This window comes from Phascolarctos cinereus, unplaced genomic scaffold (genome assembly GCF_003287225.1).
Source record: "Phascolarctos cinereus isolate Bilbo 61053 unplaced genomic scaffold, phaCin_HiC Scaffold_8;HRSCAF=390, whole genome shotgun sequence".
Lineage (NCBI taxonomy): Eukaryota > Metazoa > Chordata > Mammalia > Diprotodontia > Phascolarctidae > Phascolarctos > Phascolarctos cinereus.
The window spans coordinates 71,623,552-71,636,853 of record NW_027556291.1 but is presented as its reverse complement, the minus strand read 5'-3'; the positions used below and the strand labels follow the sequence as shown (position 1 = coordinate 71,636,853).

Below are 13,302 nucleotides of genomic sequence, written 5' to 3'. Positions count from 1 at the left end.
AAATTAGCCAGAGGATCTCAAAGAAGCTCCATTTTTCAGGCGTGTGTGAGTTGGTTAGGATTTGATAAACTAGCCAGTCATAACAACTGTGAAAGGAAAGCTACTTGATCCCTTCACACAACACTACTGCTGTCATCAGAAATGTTGCAAAATAGTATGTCTCTACTCCATCATGTTTTTTAAACTTGTATTGTTAGTGGGTGTATATGTCCACCCTTTCTGGGGTTATAAGAACAATGAATGGAATAATCTTTACTTATTACAAGGAGGTTACATTCTAAAGGGAGAGAAAACAAGGGCTTATAAAAATACACAGAATACTCTCATTAATCTCTACACAAGAATGCTGATGTCCTGGGCCCAGCACTGTCCCAAGGTTTGGACTTGGAATGGAAGGGACAGCACCAGGTGGCTGCTCAATTTCTTTCTTTCTTCAGGCAGCCATTGGGGGCATGGTTCCCCCCACGTGGTTCTCATTAGGCTATCAATATGGTGAGAAAGAGGCATAGGTGCTGTAGCAGCCCTGACCTAATTACAAAAATAAGGAAGTCAATGTATTTTAGGAAATGAACCTTTCATCCAGTACATATTGGTTGATGCTTGGTGGCAATTAAATCCTTGCTTGTGCCCATTATGCCAGTAGCCACTGTATATCGTAACCAAAAGATTTCTGAAATTGGAGTCTACAACCTTGCTGAGGAGAAGAAAATGTGTCCAGTTATCCAGGAACATAATTATGTTGCTATGAACAGGGAGTTTTCAGGCACTGAATTCAGAAGGAATGCTGATTATTGGTATAAACTATAAAGAAGCAGAGTACAATACGTTGACATTTATGAATAAGCATGGAGAATGTCCTCTAGGAACCTCAACATGGCACTTGAATTTCAAATGTATTTGAAGTGTGGATGTTTCCACCCAGGACTCTAGAGAGCTACTAATAACAACTGATCCCCAGTTGAAAAGACAAGAGGAAGAAGGAATTGAGACATCATATTTTGCAAAATTTCTCATGACATTAGGAGTGTGAAGGATTCGAGCTGCTTTCCTTTCACAATTATTATTACTGGCTATTTCATCAAATCCCTAACCAACTCTCACTTGCCTGAAAATCTGGGCATATTTGAGATCCTCTGATGGTTATTTTCTTGTTATCTATAATGTAAAGTATTTGATGAAGAGACGCAAAAACCTCAAGAGTGGATTGCAGAAAGAGAGTGAGCAACTGGAGTTGGAGTGGATAGGAGCACAGCACCAGGCAGTAGCTGATTCCTTACTCAAGGGAAATGGCTTTTTTTTCCAAAGTGAGAGAAAAGTTCTTTAAAGATCACATTGAGGTGGCACAGTGGATAAAGCACCGGCCCTGAAGTCAGGAGTACCTGAGTTCAAATCCAGCCTCAGACCAAACACTTGACACTTACCAGTTGTGTGATCCTGGGCAAGTGATTTAACCCCAACTGCCTTAAAAAAAAATTAAACAAAATTTAAAAAAAAGATGACATTGATCATGATAAATATTGTGGTCACTTGCCTGGCCTTGCCTTGGACTCATGTCTGGGCTCATAATGACAAGGTATGCATATGGAGAGAAAACCAGTTAGCAGTCATGATGGGAAAATAAAAACAAGCCTTTATTTAGAGCTATACACATACTTGTATATAGGCATTACCTCCAGTTAAATCCCTGAATGATTCATTGCCCTGCTGATAAACCACAGGTGGAAACCAGAAGTACGCATGAGAAGGCAAAGCAAGCAGGACTGACTTTGGAAAATGGCAAAACCCTTTTAATCATTTCTTTGGACTGTAAGTCTTTTTTTTTGCTTGCTTTCTCATCACATTTTCTCTTTTGTCTTTCAGTTCTAATGATGACAATTACTTCTACAGATCTTTATAAACAAAGGTTTTCAAGTCAAATTTGACTGTGTAACTAATCTACCTGTGAGAAAGTATGTGTGGCAGAAGGAAAAATCTGTATCATAACCTAAATCCTTTGGCAAACATATCTGCTTGGTGTTATTTGGATTGATCACTGTCCTCCCATTTCCAAATTCACACATACAGTTTATAATTTACTGCCCTGTTTCATTTCAGCCCTTGCCATTATGCAAGAATTTTTGACATGTGAGATTGTGGACCATCAATTTTGTTTTGGTTTTTTTTGTGCAAAACCTTTTTAATTTAATGTAATCAAATTATCCATTTTACATTTCATAATGCTCTCTAGCTCTTGTTTGGCCTGAAATTCTTCCTTTCTCCATAGATGTGACATGTAAACTATGCCATGCTTTCCTAATTTCCTTGTGATATCATCCTTTATGTCTAAATTATGTATCCATTTTGACTTTATCTTGGTATAAAGTGTGAGATGTTGGTCTATACCTAGTTTCTGCCATTCTGTTTTCCAGTTTTCCTAGAAGTTTTTGTCCAATGGTGAGGTTTTTGTTCTAAAAGCTTGGATCTTTGGGTTTATCAAACACTAAATTACTATGGTCATTTATTGTAATGTATTGTGTGCCTGATCTATTCCATTGGTTGACCACTCTATTTCCTACCCAGTACTAGATCATTTTGATGATTACCACTGTATAATACAGTTTAAAATCGGGTATAGTTAGGCTACCTTCTATCATTTTTTTTCCCATTGATTTTCTTAATATTCTTGACCATTTGTTCTTCCAGATGAATTTTGTTATGTTTTTTTTCCCTAGCTCTATAAAACAATTTTTGTTATTTTGATTTGGCAGTGAATAAGTAGACTGATTTAGGTAAAATTGTCATTTTTAGTGTATTGGCTCAGACTGTCCATGATACTTGTAACTCTTAAGAACTGTATCAGTATTAGGGCTAGAAGGAATACACACACACACACACACACACACACACACATATGTATATACACACATATGTGTATATGTATATATGTATGTGTATGTACGTGTGTGTGTGTGTGTGTGTGTATGTAATGTGTATGTATGAAGAGAGTCCAGAGTGTGGGTTGACTATGATGTGATAACATCCAAAAAAATTGAGGGGTGAGAAAGAAGATTGCACTGGAAGAAGCAGGAAGGGAGAAATAGAATAGGATAAATTGTCTCACATAAAAGATGTGCAAAAGAGGTAATACAGTTGAGGGGAACATGGGAAGTGGACACCCTTGAACCTTGCTCTCATCAGAATTGACTCAAAGAGGGAAAAAACACATACACTCAGTTGGATACAGAAATCTATCTTACCCTATAGGGAAGCAAGAAGAGGTGGGGATAAGAAAAGGAGGAGGGTACTTATAAAAGAGAGGGCCAAATGGGGGAGGCATTTGTCAGAAGTAAAAGACTTATGAGGAGGGACAGAATGAATGGTGAGAGAGAAGGATAAACAGGGAAAACAGATTAAAGGAAATACACAGTTATCATAACTGTAAATGTGAATGGGATAAACTCACCCATAAAATGGAAGTGGATAACAGAATGGATTAAAAACCAGAATCTTACAATATGCTATTTACAAGAACCTTGTCTGAAGCACAGAGACACACAGAGTAAAGGTAAGGGCCTGGAGCAGAATCTATTATGTTCCCCATCTGAGTTCCTCCCCTGGCTCTCCCCACTTTTTCTGTTAGTCTTCAATCACCACCTTACCACTTTTGCAGTTAGAGGGAGTAGGTAAACCTAGTACAGTCCCTACAATCTTAGGGGTCTCTAGAGTAGGTCTGGCCCAGGCAGAAGGGAGCATGCTTTCAGTTCCCTTTCTTTTTACTTGACTGGGCAAAATCAATGTCTGCTGCTTGAGGGGGTGGAAGAAGTAAAGGGGAGGTGAGAAGGTGTACTGGCAAAATATCTGGAGCAATGGGGGCCCCAAGTAGGAGCTCAATTTTCAGTTTCTAGGTCTATGGTGGCAAAGGGGGAGCTGCTAGGAGAGGGGTGCAGGGTGAGTGCTTTAGTTATTACTGTGCTATTCTTTAATTCAGCTAGAATATACCTTAGTGAGAGAATATCCTTCCTTAGCAATATGCCCTCCCAACAAGTCAGTCATTCAGTTGCCCAATAAACATTACCTACTATATACCAGTCATTTTGTAAAGTGTCGAAGATTACAAAGAATGCCAAAAACAGCCGTTGTCCCCAAGGGGCTAATATTCTAATGAGGAAGACAACATACAAACATCTGTATACAAACAAGATGCATACTAGGCAATTTGGAAGTAACCTCAGAGGGAAAGCACAAGCATTGAGGGAAACCCAGAAAGGTTCTTGCAGAAGGTGGGATTCTAGCTACAAGTTGAAGGAAATAAGGAATCGAGGGGGACAAGAAGGAGAGCATTCCAGCAGACATCCAGGGAGGAGGCATAGAGTATCTTGATAGAAACAGCAAAGGAGGCCTGGGCCACTACATTATAGAAAAGGTGGAGGGTAGTAAAGTTAAGAAGGTAGGAAGGGACATGCTTGTGAGTGACTTTCAAAGAGAATTTTACATTTGATCTTAGAGGCTACTGGAGTTTATTGAATAAGAGAGCAAGAGGATCAGAGCGTCATTAAAACCAGGAGAAAAGAGAGTATGAAAGAGAAGAAGGTGAAAAAGTGCCCCTGCTTCAGTAGCACCTACAGTAGGAAGCCATATATACATTCTTATGGGAGGATCTCCAGGTCACTCAGCCTATTGCCCCAATTGTGTGCAAAAGGCAAAACCCTGATAAATGGGCAATTTGTGCTGCCTTATTTGTGTTTTTAATTTTTGTTAGTCCATGCTGGCAGGTGCTTCCAAGCATTTCTTTTATTCTTTGGTTTTTTTTTTTCCTTTGGATAAATCAACTACAGGAAAAGGAGTATAAAAAATAAAACTCTTCAAAAAGTCTTCAGAAAAAAGTCTCTCTTTTCTCTCTTTATTTCCATTACTGACCACATTGGAGATTACAGAGATGAAAGACAGGTAAAAAAAAGAAAACAACAATAATTAGTAAATTTGTTATTCTCTACTGGGAATTTTAAAATTATAATTTGAATGTTTTTAGAAGTATTTTAACTAGCCTTTGAGGTACTAGCAAACTTTGTAAAATTTAATGAAAACAAAAATTGATTGAACAGTTACTTCATAAAAGGGGAACGAATAGAAATTAATTTTTAATCTGCATTTTGAATTTCAGCACTGCTTTATTAATCATGGAATCTGTTCAGGAGAGATTCAGTGAAATAGAGATTCAGTAAAATTCAGAGAACTATTAAAATAAGGAAAAAACTTAGGAGAATAGTAAGTAGAAATTAGAATAAAACTCATGTGAATTTAAATAATTCTACAGCTCAAAATTAAAAAAAAAGAAATAGTGTCTAAAGTTTTTTGGGTGTCACTCTGTGAAAGTGGATTAAAGGTATACGTAAAAACTACTTAACATCAAGATGGATTTATTGCAGGGAGGAAGTGTGAATTTTTTTATTAGAAGGCAGAGCAGGAAAATTTTAGACCATTTTGAAATTCAAAAAGAATGAAAGTAGAGTTGGAATTTATTTCCCCTTCTGTTGCTTACTTTTAACCAACCTGAAGACACCAAGCAAGCCCTGTTATCAGCCACTACATTGGTACTCCAGAATTGAAAGTGAATCCCAAAATGCTCCTAGAAAGAGAAAAGCTAGTTTTGAAATCAGGAAGCAACTGAAAGTAAGTGAAATTTAATGCAGTTTAAAGCAGTTGTTTAGGTAAATTAGAAACAAAGTAAAATTTGTGTTGAAAAATCAGTGGAAGTGAAAACTGTATTTTGATAGAACTATAATGAGTAAGGTCATAATAAGTAAGGGTAAGAATTAATGAAGATAGAATTAAACAAGAAGATAGACTTATAGGAAAGTAAAAGAATAAATTAACTGCACGCACACCAAATAGAGGGTGTGCAGGCTACAAAATATCAAATTAAAAGGAGTCTATGGATTACAAATCTTAGCATAAAAACAGGAATTTGTAGTGACCATAACTGCAAATTATTTCAGGATATTTCTTGCCTCATTGTCAAACATAAGTTCAAGCATAAGCACATTTATAATACTGAGACCTAAAATTTGAAATCATGGTAATTAATGGCTAGATGAATTAAGCTAAAAGAAGAAAGTAAGGAAAGTGTTGGATAAGGTAAAAAGAAAGGTCCAGTTTCAAAGGGTTTTTATAAAATGAAAGAAAAGATGACAGTTTAAGCAAGTAGGGGTGAGAGAAGAATGGGTATAGAGTTTAAGGAAAGCTGAAGTCTGCATTGACAGAGTATGAATAGAGCTTAAAAGAAAAGGGGTTGAAGTTTTGAAAAAGGAAATTTGAGGAATGGTTTTGATCTCACAAAGAAATTTCTTAAAAGTGTGATATCAAGAATTTTTAAAGAAAATGTTTAAAGTACGCTGGTTGGAATTAAGTAAAAAGAAAAGGAATTGATTTGGGCTCTTTCATTGATCCAAAGAAATAAAGAAGCAGTTATGGGGATTGGAGCATCACCGTGATTTTTTTTTTTTATGTAAGCCAACTAAAAACAGTGGACCCTTGTGAAAACTGAGGTTTAGTTATTGCCACTAGTAATTACAAATCAAGAATTTATAAGGTTGAAAATTTTTGTACTTGTTTGATCAGTCTTTATATGTACAAGAAGATAATGATAATAATAATAATAGCACCTACCTCCCAGGCTTATTGGAGGAATTAAATGATGCTGTTTGTTTGTTTGTTTGTTTTTGGACAGTTGGGGTTAAGTGACTTGCCCAGGGTCACACAGCTAGTAAGTGTCAAGTGCTTGGTCTGAGGCTGGATTTGAACTCAGGTAATCCTGACTTTAGGGCTGGTGCTCTATCCACAGCGCCACCTAGCTGCCCCAGGAATTAAATGATTTTGAAGTGCTTAGCATAATGAGCAATGTATATGTGTTGAATATGTATTAGGTTTTGGGCTAAAGAACATTTCAAAGATAATAACATGAATGATTTTCTATGAAAGATAAGTTATGATTTTATCCAATTTAATTTGGAAAATATGCCTTTAAAAACATACTGTTATGTGAAAGTTTTCTAAAATATTGCAGAATGCTATTGGGCTGCTTCCCTATTCAGTTGTTCAAATGAATGTGATAACAGCCTGTGGGGAGAAAAAAAGAAAAAAAAATTGTAATAATGAAGTGCCTTTTCTCTTCAATTCTTATGATTTAGTAAGAGGTTTGAGGACCATGCCTTCAACCAGAGTTATAATCTAAATTTGTAACTGTCCTTGAGTAATGTTACTGTGAAATAGGCTAAATTGATGTCATTTGGCCAGAGCAAGTTTAGTATCTTATGAATTGGACTGCTAAAAGATAGCAAGATTGTTTAGGAAAAAAAAACCTATTAAATATTCAGTGGGATATATTTTCCTCTAAACTCATCTCCTAAAGGGAAGGACTTCAGCCTTACAATTTATAACTGTCCTATTAATGTAAATTAGCAAGTGATTCAAGTAATAACTGAGAAATAAGAAACTTAACATTCTAAAATACTACAGAAAGCAGGCCTCTGAAATCCTATAAAGTAATCTTTAAGAACTAGAAAAGGGCTTGGCATGTGGTAGGCACTATATAAATGAACCATTGTCACCTCTTTAATCAACTGTAATTACACCATACTGGATAACTTTATATATGGTTTTGGATGTCATTGGATGTGATTAATAAGATACCAAAGGAGATAAGATAGGTGATTTCCCCTGTAACATAATTTTAAAATGCATCCCACTGGATTATTGTCATGTGACTAGCAATAAATTTCATGTGCTAAATACTTGATAATGGATATATAGTCTTTTCTCTTGAATTATAAAAACTGAAAATAAATTGTTAAGATAAGTTACTTCCCCTTTTGATCTGAATGTTGTTAGTCCATAAATGTATCTGTTATAAAATGTGACAAATATGTTGGAAAACAATTATTAATGAGGTATTTTTGTTTTAAATTAAAAAAAATGATAAATAACACTGTTGGGAGAAAAGCATAGGAAAATACTCTTTGTGAGTTGTTTTGTTTTGTTTTGTTTTTTGGACTTCCTGCTTCACCTGTTATAGCATAAGACCTTACCAGCCCTGCTGGTAACATGTTGTCAAACTCTGAAATACTGCAGTTTAAGGAACTAGAACCTCTCCCAGCCAAAGCAGGAAATTTATGAATTCAGCTTTAAATTGGAAATGAGTTTCATCTGAAGTCATTTAGATAATCATGAAATTATAATCTGTTAATAATTAGTATGCAGGAAAGTTACATTTTCGAACCAACTATTAACTATGTGTAAACTAGTATTCACTGTATTCATGTAAAACTCCAGAATGTAGTATTTTTGCTGTTTCTCCAACTTATCCAACATTTAACCAGCTTGCATCTCCATCATTTTCTGTGCTAGTTGCTCCCTTTGACTTACTCGGTGAATTAAAGCTTTTTCTAGAACTTAAAACTCCTCTTGGTAGGCTGTATTCTGAAGCCCACCTAAAATGGCCAGATGTACTTTCCCTTCTTTTATCCTAGCTAAAGAGCAGACCAAGGGAAGAGTTTTAAAACCTGTCAGACATTTGTATAGATATACTTTAGGATATATATATGTATATATATATATGTGTGTGTGTGTGTGTGTGTGTGGTGAATTTTGCTTCCAACAACTGTGTTGAATGTATGAAAAGTTTGTCTGTTAATGAATACTGTATGCATTTGAGCCAACAGTATTACAGATGAACACAATAATTATGTCCTGACCTAATATAAGATTAATGAAGTTTTGGTATTTGAGGCAAAATTTGTAGGAGTTTAATTTGATATACTTCTCAGGTGTCAGTGTATGACCTCTCATAAAGCCACTAGTAAAAATGTCAGCAGCTCAATGGGACTGGCATCTGTGAACTCACACCAATGGATATCTGTCCCTGGGGAATACTTGGGGAGTGACCTTAGGAAGACTAAGGTAACGACCCTTGTGATTCAGTTTTCCATGCAAGACCTTTGCCCACGTGGTTAATTCTGAGCCTGGCTGTGACATTCTTTCAAACAGTTTGGCTGCCTGTTAATTGTACCTAAAATCAAACAGAACTAATGAATAGTGTAAATACTGCCGTGTCCCTCCTTTTCTCCTTACATAGAAAATTCCATTGATAAGGGCAAGTGTACAATGATGTCTCATTTTGTCATTATGATAAACATAAGAGATTAAACCTTATTGGGTACTTTTGATTGAATAACATATGCTAGTCTAGTACTACTACTATAGTGAGCAATTATTTTAAATTGTCATTTGAATTACAAATAATGGAGACCAGGAGACTTTACAACTTATAGATATTCAGTTTATGGAAGATTGATACTATGACATCCTTTCATTGTGTCAATATAATAATATCCTCATTAGGGGGGGACTTAGTGGGACATATGACAAATAGTTTTGAAAAAGTGGATTAAGAATTTTGCATGTTAAATTTCCTTGGTAATTGTCAAGAGGGTGAAATTATTTTTCTTTTGAAGCATCTATCTGATAATTTTTGAAAGACTCATTTTCTAATTCAGGTCCTCAGGATATAACAATTGAATTTTTCTGATGTTTCAGGTGAATTATGCTGCTACTACCAGCTGACACTCTATACATGTAAACGTTCATCTTCAGAGTAACAATTTGGCTTTGTACCTCTGAATTATTGCTCCAACCCCACCCCCACCCCCAAACCAAAGGTCTTCATTGTTTCAGACTTGAACCAAAAAGGAAAAGCTAGAATCACTTTAGATCAACGTGCTGCCTTCCTTGATGATGTGATTGAAGAAACCAGCAGTGAGGGCCATGCCCACCATATACACACAAACAGGTTTAAAGACCTCAAATAATTCTTAAGGCTTGGCCCAGCAAGCAAGGGGAGCTTAAATGTCCAGAGATCTGTTCTCATCCTCCCCTGGGGTCCCAGCATTAAGACCATTCTTAGCTCTGGCCTGTGCACAGATGAAAATAAACCTAGCCTTAAGGCTTCACCACCAGGGCAGAAACCCCAGCTTTTGATATGCTGTTCTCACCTCTTTCCTATGTCCCCAGGAGGAAGCAAGCCCTCACACTGTGAGCATACCCGCCCTTGGATAAGTCTGAAGATCGGCATGACGACCCATCTCACCACAGACCATGGCCTACTCAAAATTACATGACCTTTCTCAATGCTCTGGCCCTTGGAAGCCTGGGGGCACATATCACCGATGTAGAGCCAGACTGCCAGCAGGGCAAAAGGCTAATCAGATAGTTTGCAAGCAGTGTGAGAGTGTTAGTTTTGGCAATACTTGACATCCCAATACTAAGGGGTAAATGGTGTCTTCAGTGCTCATCTAGGCTAAAGAGAGATTGATGCTTCTGGAAGTCCTTATTTTATAGTGCACTGACATGAATACATTCAGACTGGACAGGATCGCCCAACTCTCCTCACATGCCATTTTTTTCCCTAGCAAAATGAGCTAAAGCACGAGGTCATACAAATCTGCAGGGAATTTACCAACTTGGCTTAAGAGAAAATTTGAAAGCAATCACTTAAATCATCTTTCCTCCCCAAGTGTGGAATGGAGCTTTGCTCATCCAGAGAGGAAGTTCTCAGAAGAAGGACTAGGATGTGGCACACTCAATCCATCTTTTCCATTTTAGAAACCTTTCCAATCTACCAGGCCTCAGTCTGTGCAGCTGTCACTCAGAGCAAATTCCTGAGGAGGGGCTGGGTAAAAGTTAGCCTGGAAGGGAACAAGAAGCAGAGTGTGGGTGTCCTTGGGTCAAGGGCCATCTCTGCCATCTCTTCAGCAGAGGCGGCTGCCCATGCTTGGTTTGTTCCCCACAGTCTCATCCTGGGTCCTCTAGAAAACATTTGTTATGGGCTTTTTACTTCTTGAGCCTGGTGCACTGGCCAGTGGCATAGTTTATTTCAAAGACTGTGTCAACTAACATGGTGGTGCTTCCTGTGCCATCAGCTTTGTCAAGAACTTCCATGTGCTCACTGAGCTTGATCTGAATGATGTCACCCTGCTCTTGGCAAGGTTTCTCCCTGGATCCTCCATGAAGCCCAGGATGAGTGACTTCTTGGGCCTGGTCACTTTGTTTGCAGTCTTGAACATTTCTTGTGCAGCACACATTTGCTCCTTCATGAGGGATAGCCCTTTGTTGGGTTGCTGCTGTGGGGCTGGCTGGGCCTGTGGCGCCACTGGAAGAGTCTGTGCTGCAGGGGCAATGTCAGGCAGGGTGTAGGGGTCAGAGGTGAGGTAGGTGGAGCAGCAGCTGCAGGAGGAGAGTTGGCATTGGTATTGTACATGGGTGTTGTCTGCTCGAACTGAGCAGAAAGAGTAGTGTTTGGGGTTGCAGGCTCATCTGGATGCCAGATGGTGTGCAAGGTCTCTCGAGCTGAAGGAGCTGGCTGTGCTTCAGAGCTTGGTAAATAGGATGATGATTGAACCACACTCAGAGTTGCAGGCAAGTAGCTTGTAGAAGGTAGTTCAGGCTCATTGCTCAAAGAACCAAGTTTCTGGGTAGAGACAAGGCCAGCAGCATAATCAGGAGTAGCATTTTAGACAACACTTTCTTCTTTGGCTTGTTTTTCCACAACTTCTGTATCTAAAGTCTTTCTTCTTTTTGCCTCTTGGCCTGCGCCAACCATATCAAGCTCTGAAATATCTAATAACTTCACTCCCCCCATTCTTTTCATAGAGGGGTTCGAGAAGGGGGGATTGCAGTCCGGTGTCCAGCAGGGTTACAAACATTGGGTGTGGTTGGGCTTCTGAAAGGAGCCTGTTTCAGAATGCCTTTAAGAGGTGTTGTGGTATCAATTTTTTTGACCAGTGCCCTTCCTTTGGCATGGAAAGGTACTCCAGCTGTTTTCTTGAGCTGCTGGGCAGTCTCTGTGGATTTCTGCAAGAGCTCTGCTCTCAAAGTGGCATTTTTTAGCTTTTTTTTCAGCTGAAAATGCTTCACGGGGGGTGTGAGTGGTCCAGCAAGTGTGGTCAAGGCATTTTTGTTTAAGTACTGACACTCCAAAGGCAACATAGCAAATGCTTCACATTCACTAACTTTTTCTCTAAGCTCTCCTAAAATATACTAAATGTTGGGATTCTGTTCTTCAAGATCAAGGTTAAGTGAACCTGTATCTGGGAAGGATTTTAAAATATCAGCTACCATTAAGACCCAAGATTGCAAGCTGGATAATTTCAGTCAATGCTCTTTTCATCTCATCCACAGTGTGTTGAGGGAGATGCAGGGTCCTGAGCAGCAGCTTCAGCTTCACGGCAGATGAGAGGTTGTGGAAGCAGAGGAGGATATTGTTGATGACCGTGGCCATGAACAACGACGTGATGCTTAGCAGCTCCCACAGTTCGTCTGTTGCTCCCAACTTGTTGTGCAGCCACAGGCCGGTGTCACTCTCCCGCATAGATACCATCTTGGGGGAGAAAAGAGGGGGGAAGCACTCAGCCCGCATCTTATGGAGACACCTACATGCCCAGAGTGAGGACCCCTCAACATGGTGGTGCCCGCCCAAAGGCAGGTGGGCTGACCGAGGATGAGGCCAGAGTTGATCCCCTCCTCTGTTAAAAATATCTGACAAAACAGAACTTAATACAATTCTAGTTTGTTGTGCAACCAGTCTCAAACCTTAATAGCACTAAAATGAACATCACTAGACCAGAGGATTTACATTTTTAGATTGGCAAATTCAAATAACTGAAAAATGAAAAAATTTTGTACCCAAATTTTATATTTGGCATATATAATTACCTAATTTTATTACAAGTTGTTAAAATCAACTGAAAAAATTTCACTCTAGATATTTTCTTTTAGCTGCTCATCCTTCCCCTTATTTCCTCTCTTAGGAGGATGAGCTTCTCCTAGGAACTGTTAACAGCATACTTTTCTATAAGATGATGACCTCTGATAAGTAATTAAATTCATTTAAAAGTTGCTAAAATCATTTCATTTATAACAAAACGTTCTTGGATGGGATATTTAAATACATTGAGTAGTCAGTTTCATGACAGTGCAGATTGAATCAGTTATTTAGAATAAAACACATTTGCCTTTCAAGCCATGCTCAATATCTAGATGGTAATAATAAATGCAAATAAAATAGGCTTTTCTCATTTAGGTAACACTAGATATTCTTACATTCTTTTCCTCAAACCAAAACTGAAGATGTTTTAGGCTTAACACTTAATAGAACAACAGTTTGGTCCCATAAACTTTTCCATCAGTACTCAATTGTCCTCACATTAATTTTAGGAAGAGCTAAAATTTTAGGCAAAATAGTCAAATCTTATACCTGTATAGTATTATAAT

At 38.0% G+C, this 13,302-nt stretch overlaps 2 pseudogenes across 1 annotated transcript; one reads left to right on the top strand and one right to left on the bottom strand.

The window, feature by feature from the left end:
• Positions 1-158: 158 nt before the first annotated feature.
• Positions 159-12,934, top strand: LOC110203773 (CCR4-NOT transcription complex subunit 7 pseudogene; annotated as a pseudogene). Its single transcript, XR_002323079.2, has 2 exons — positions 159-1,806; positions 12,211-12,934. The product of XR_002323079.2 is annotated as a CCR4-NOT transcription complex subunit 7 pseudogene (transcript).
• Positions 10,541-12,448, bottom strand: LOC144455048 (negative elongation factor A pseudogene; annotated as a pseudogene).
• Positions 12,935-13,302: the final 368 nt, after the last annotated feature.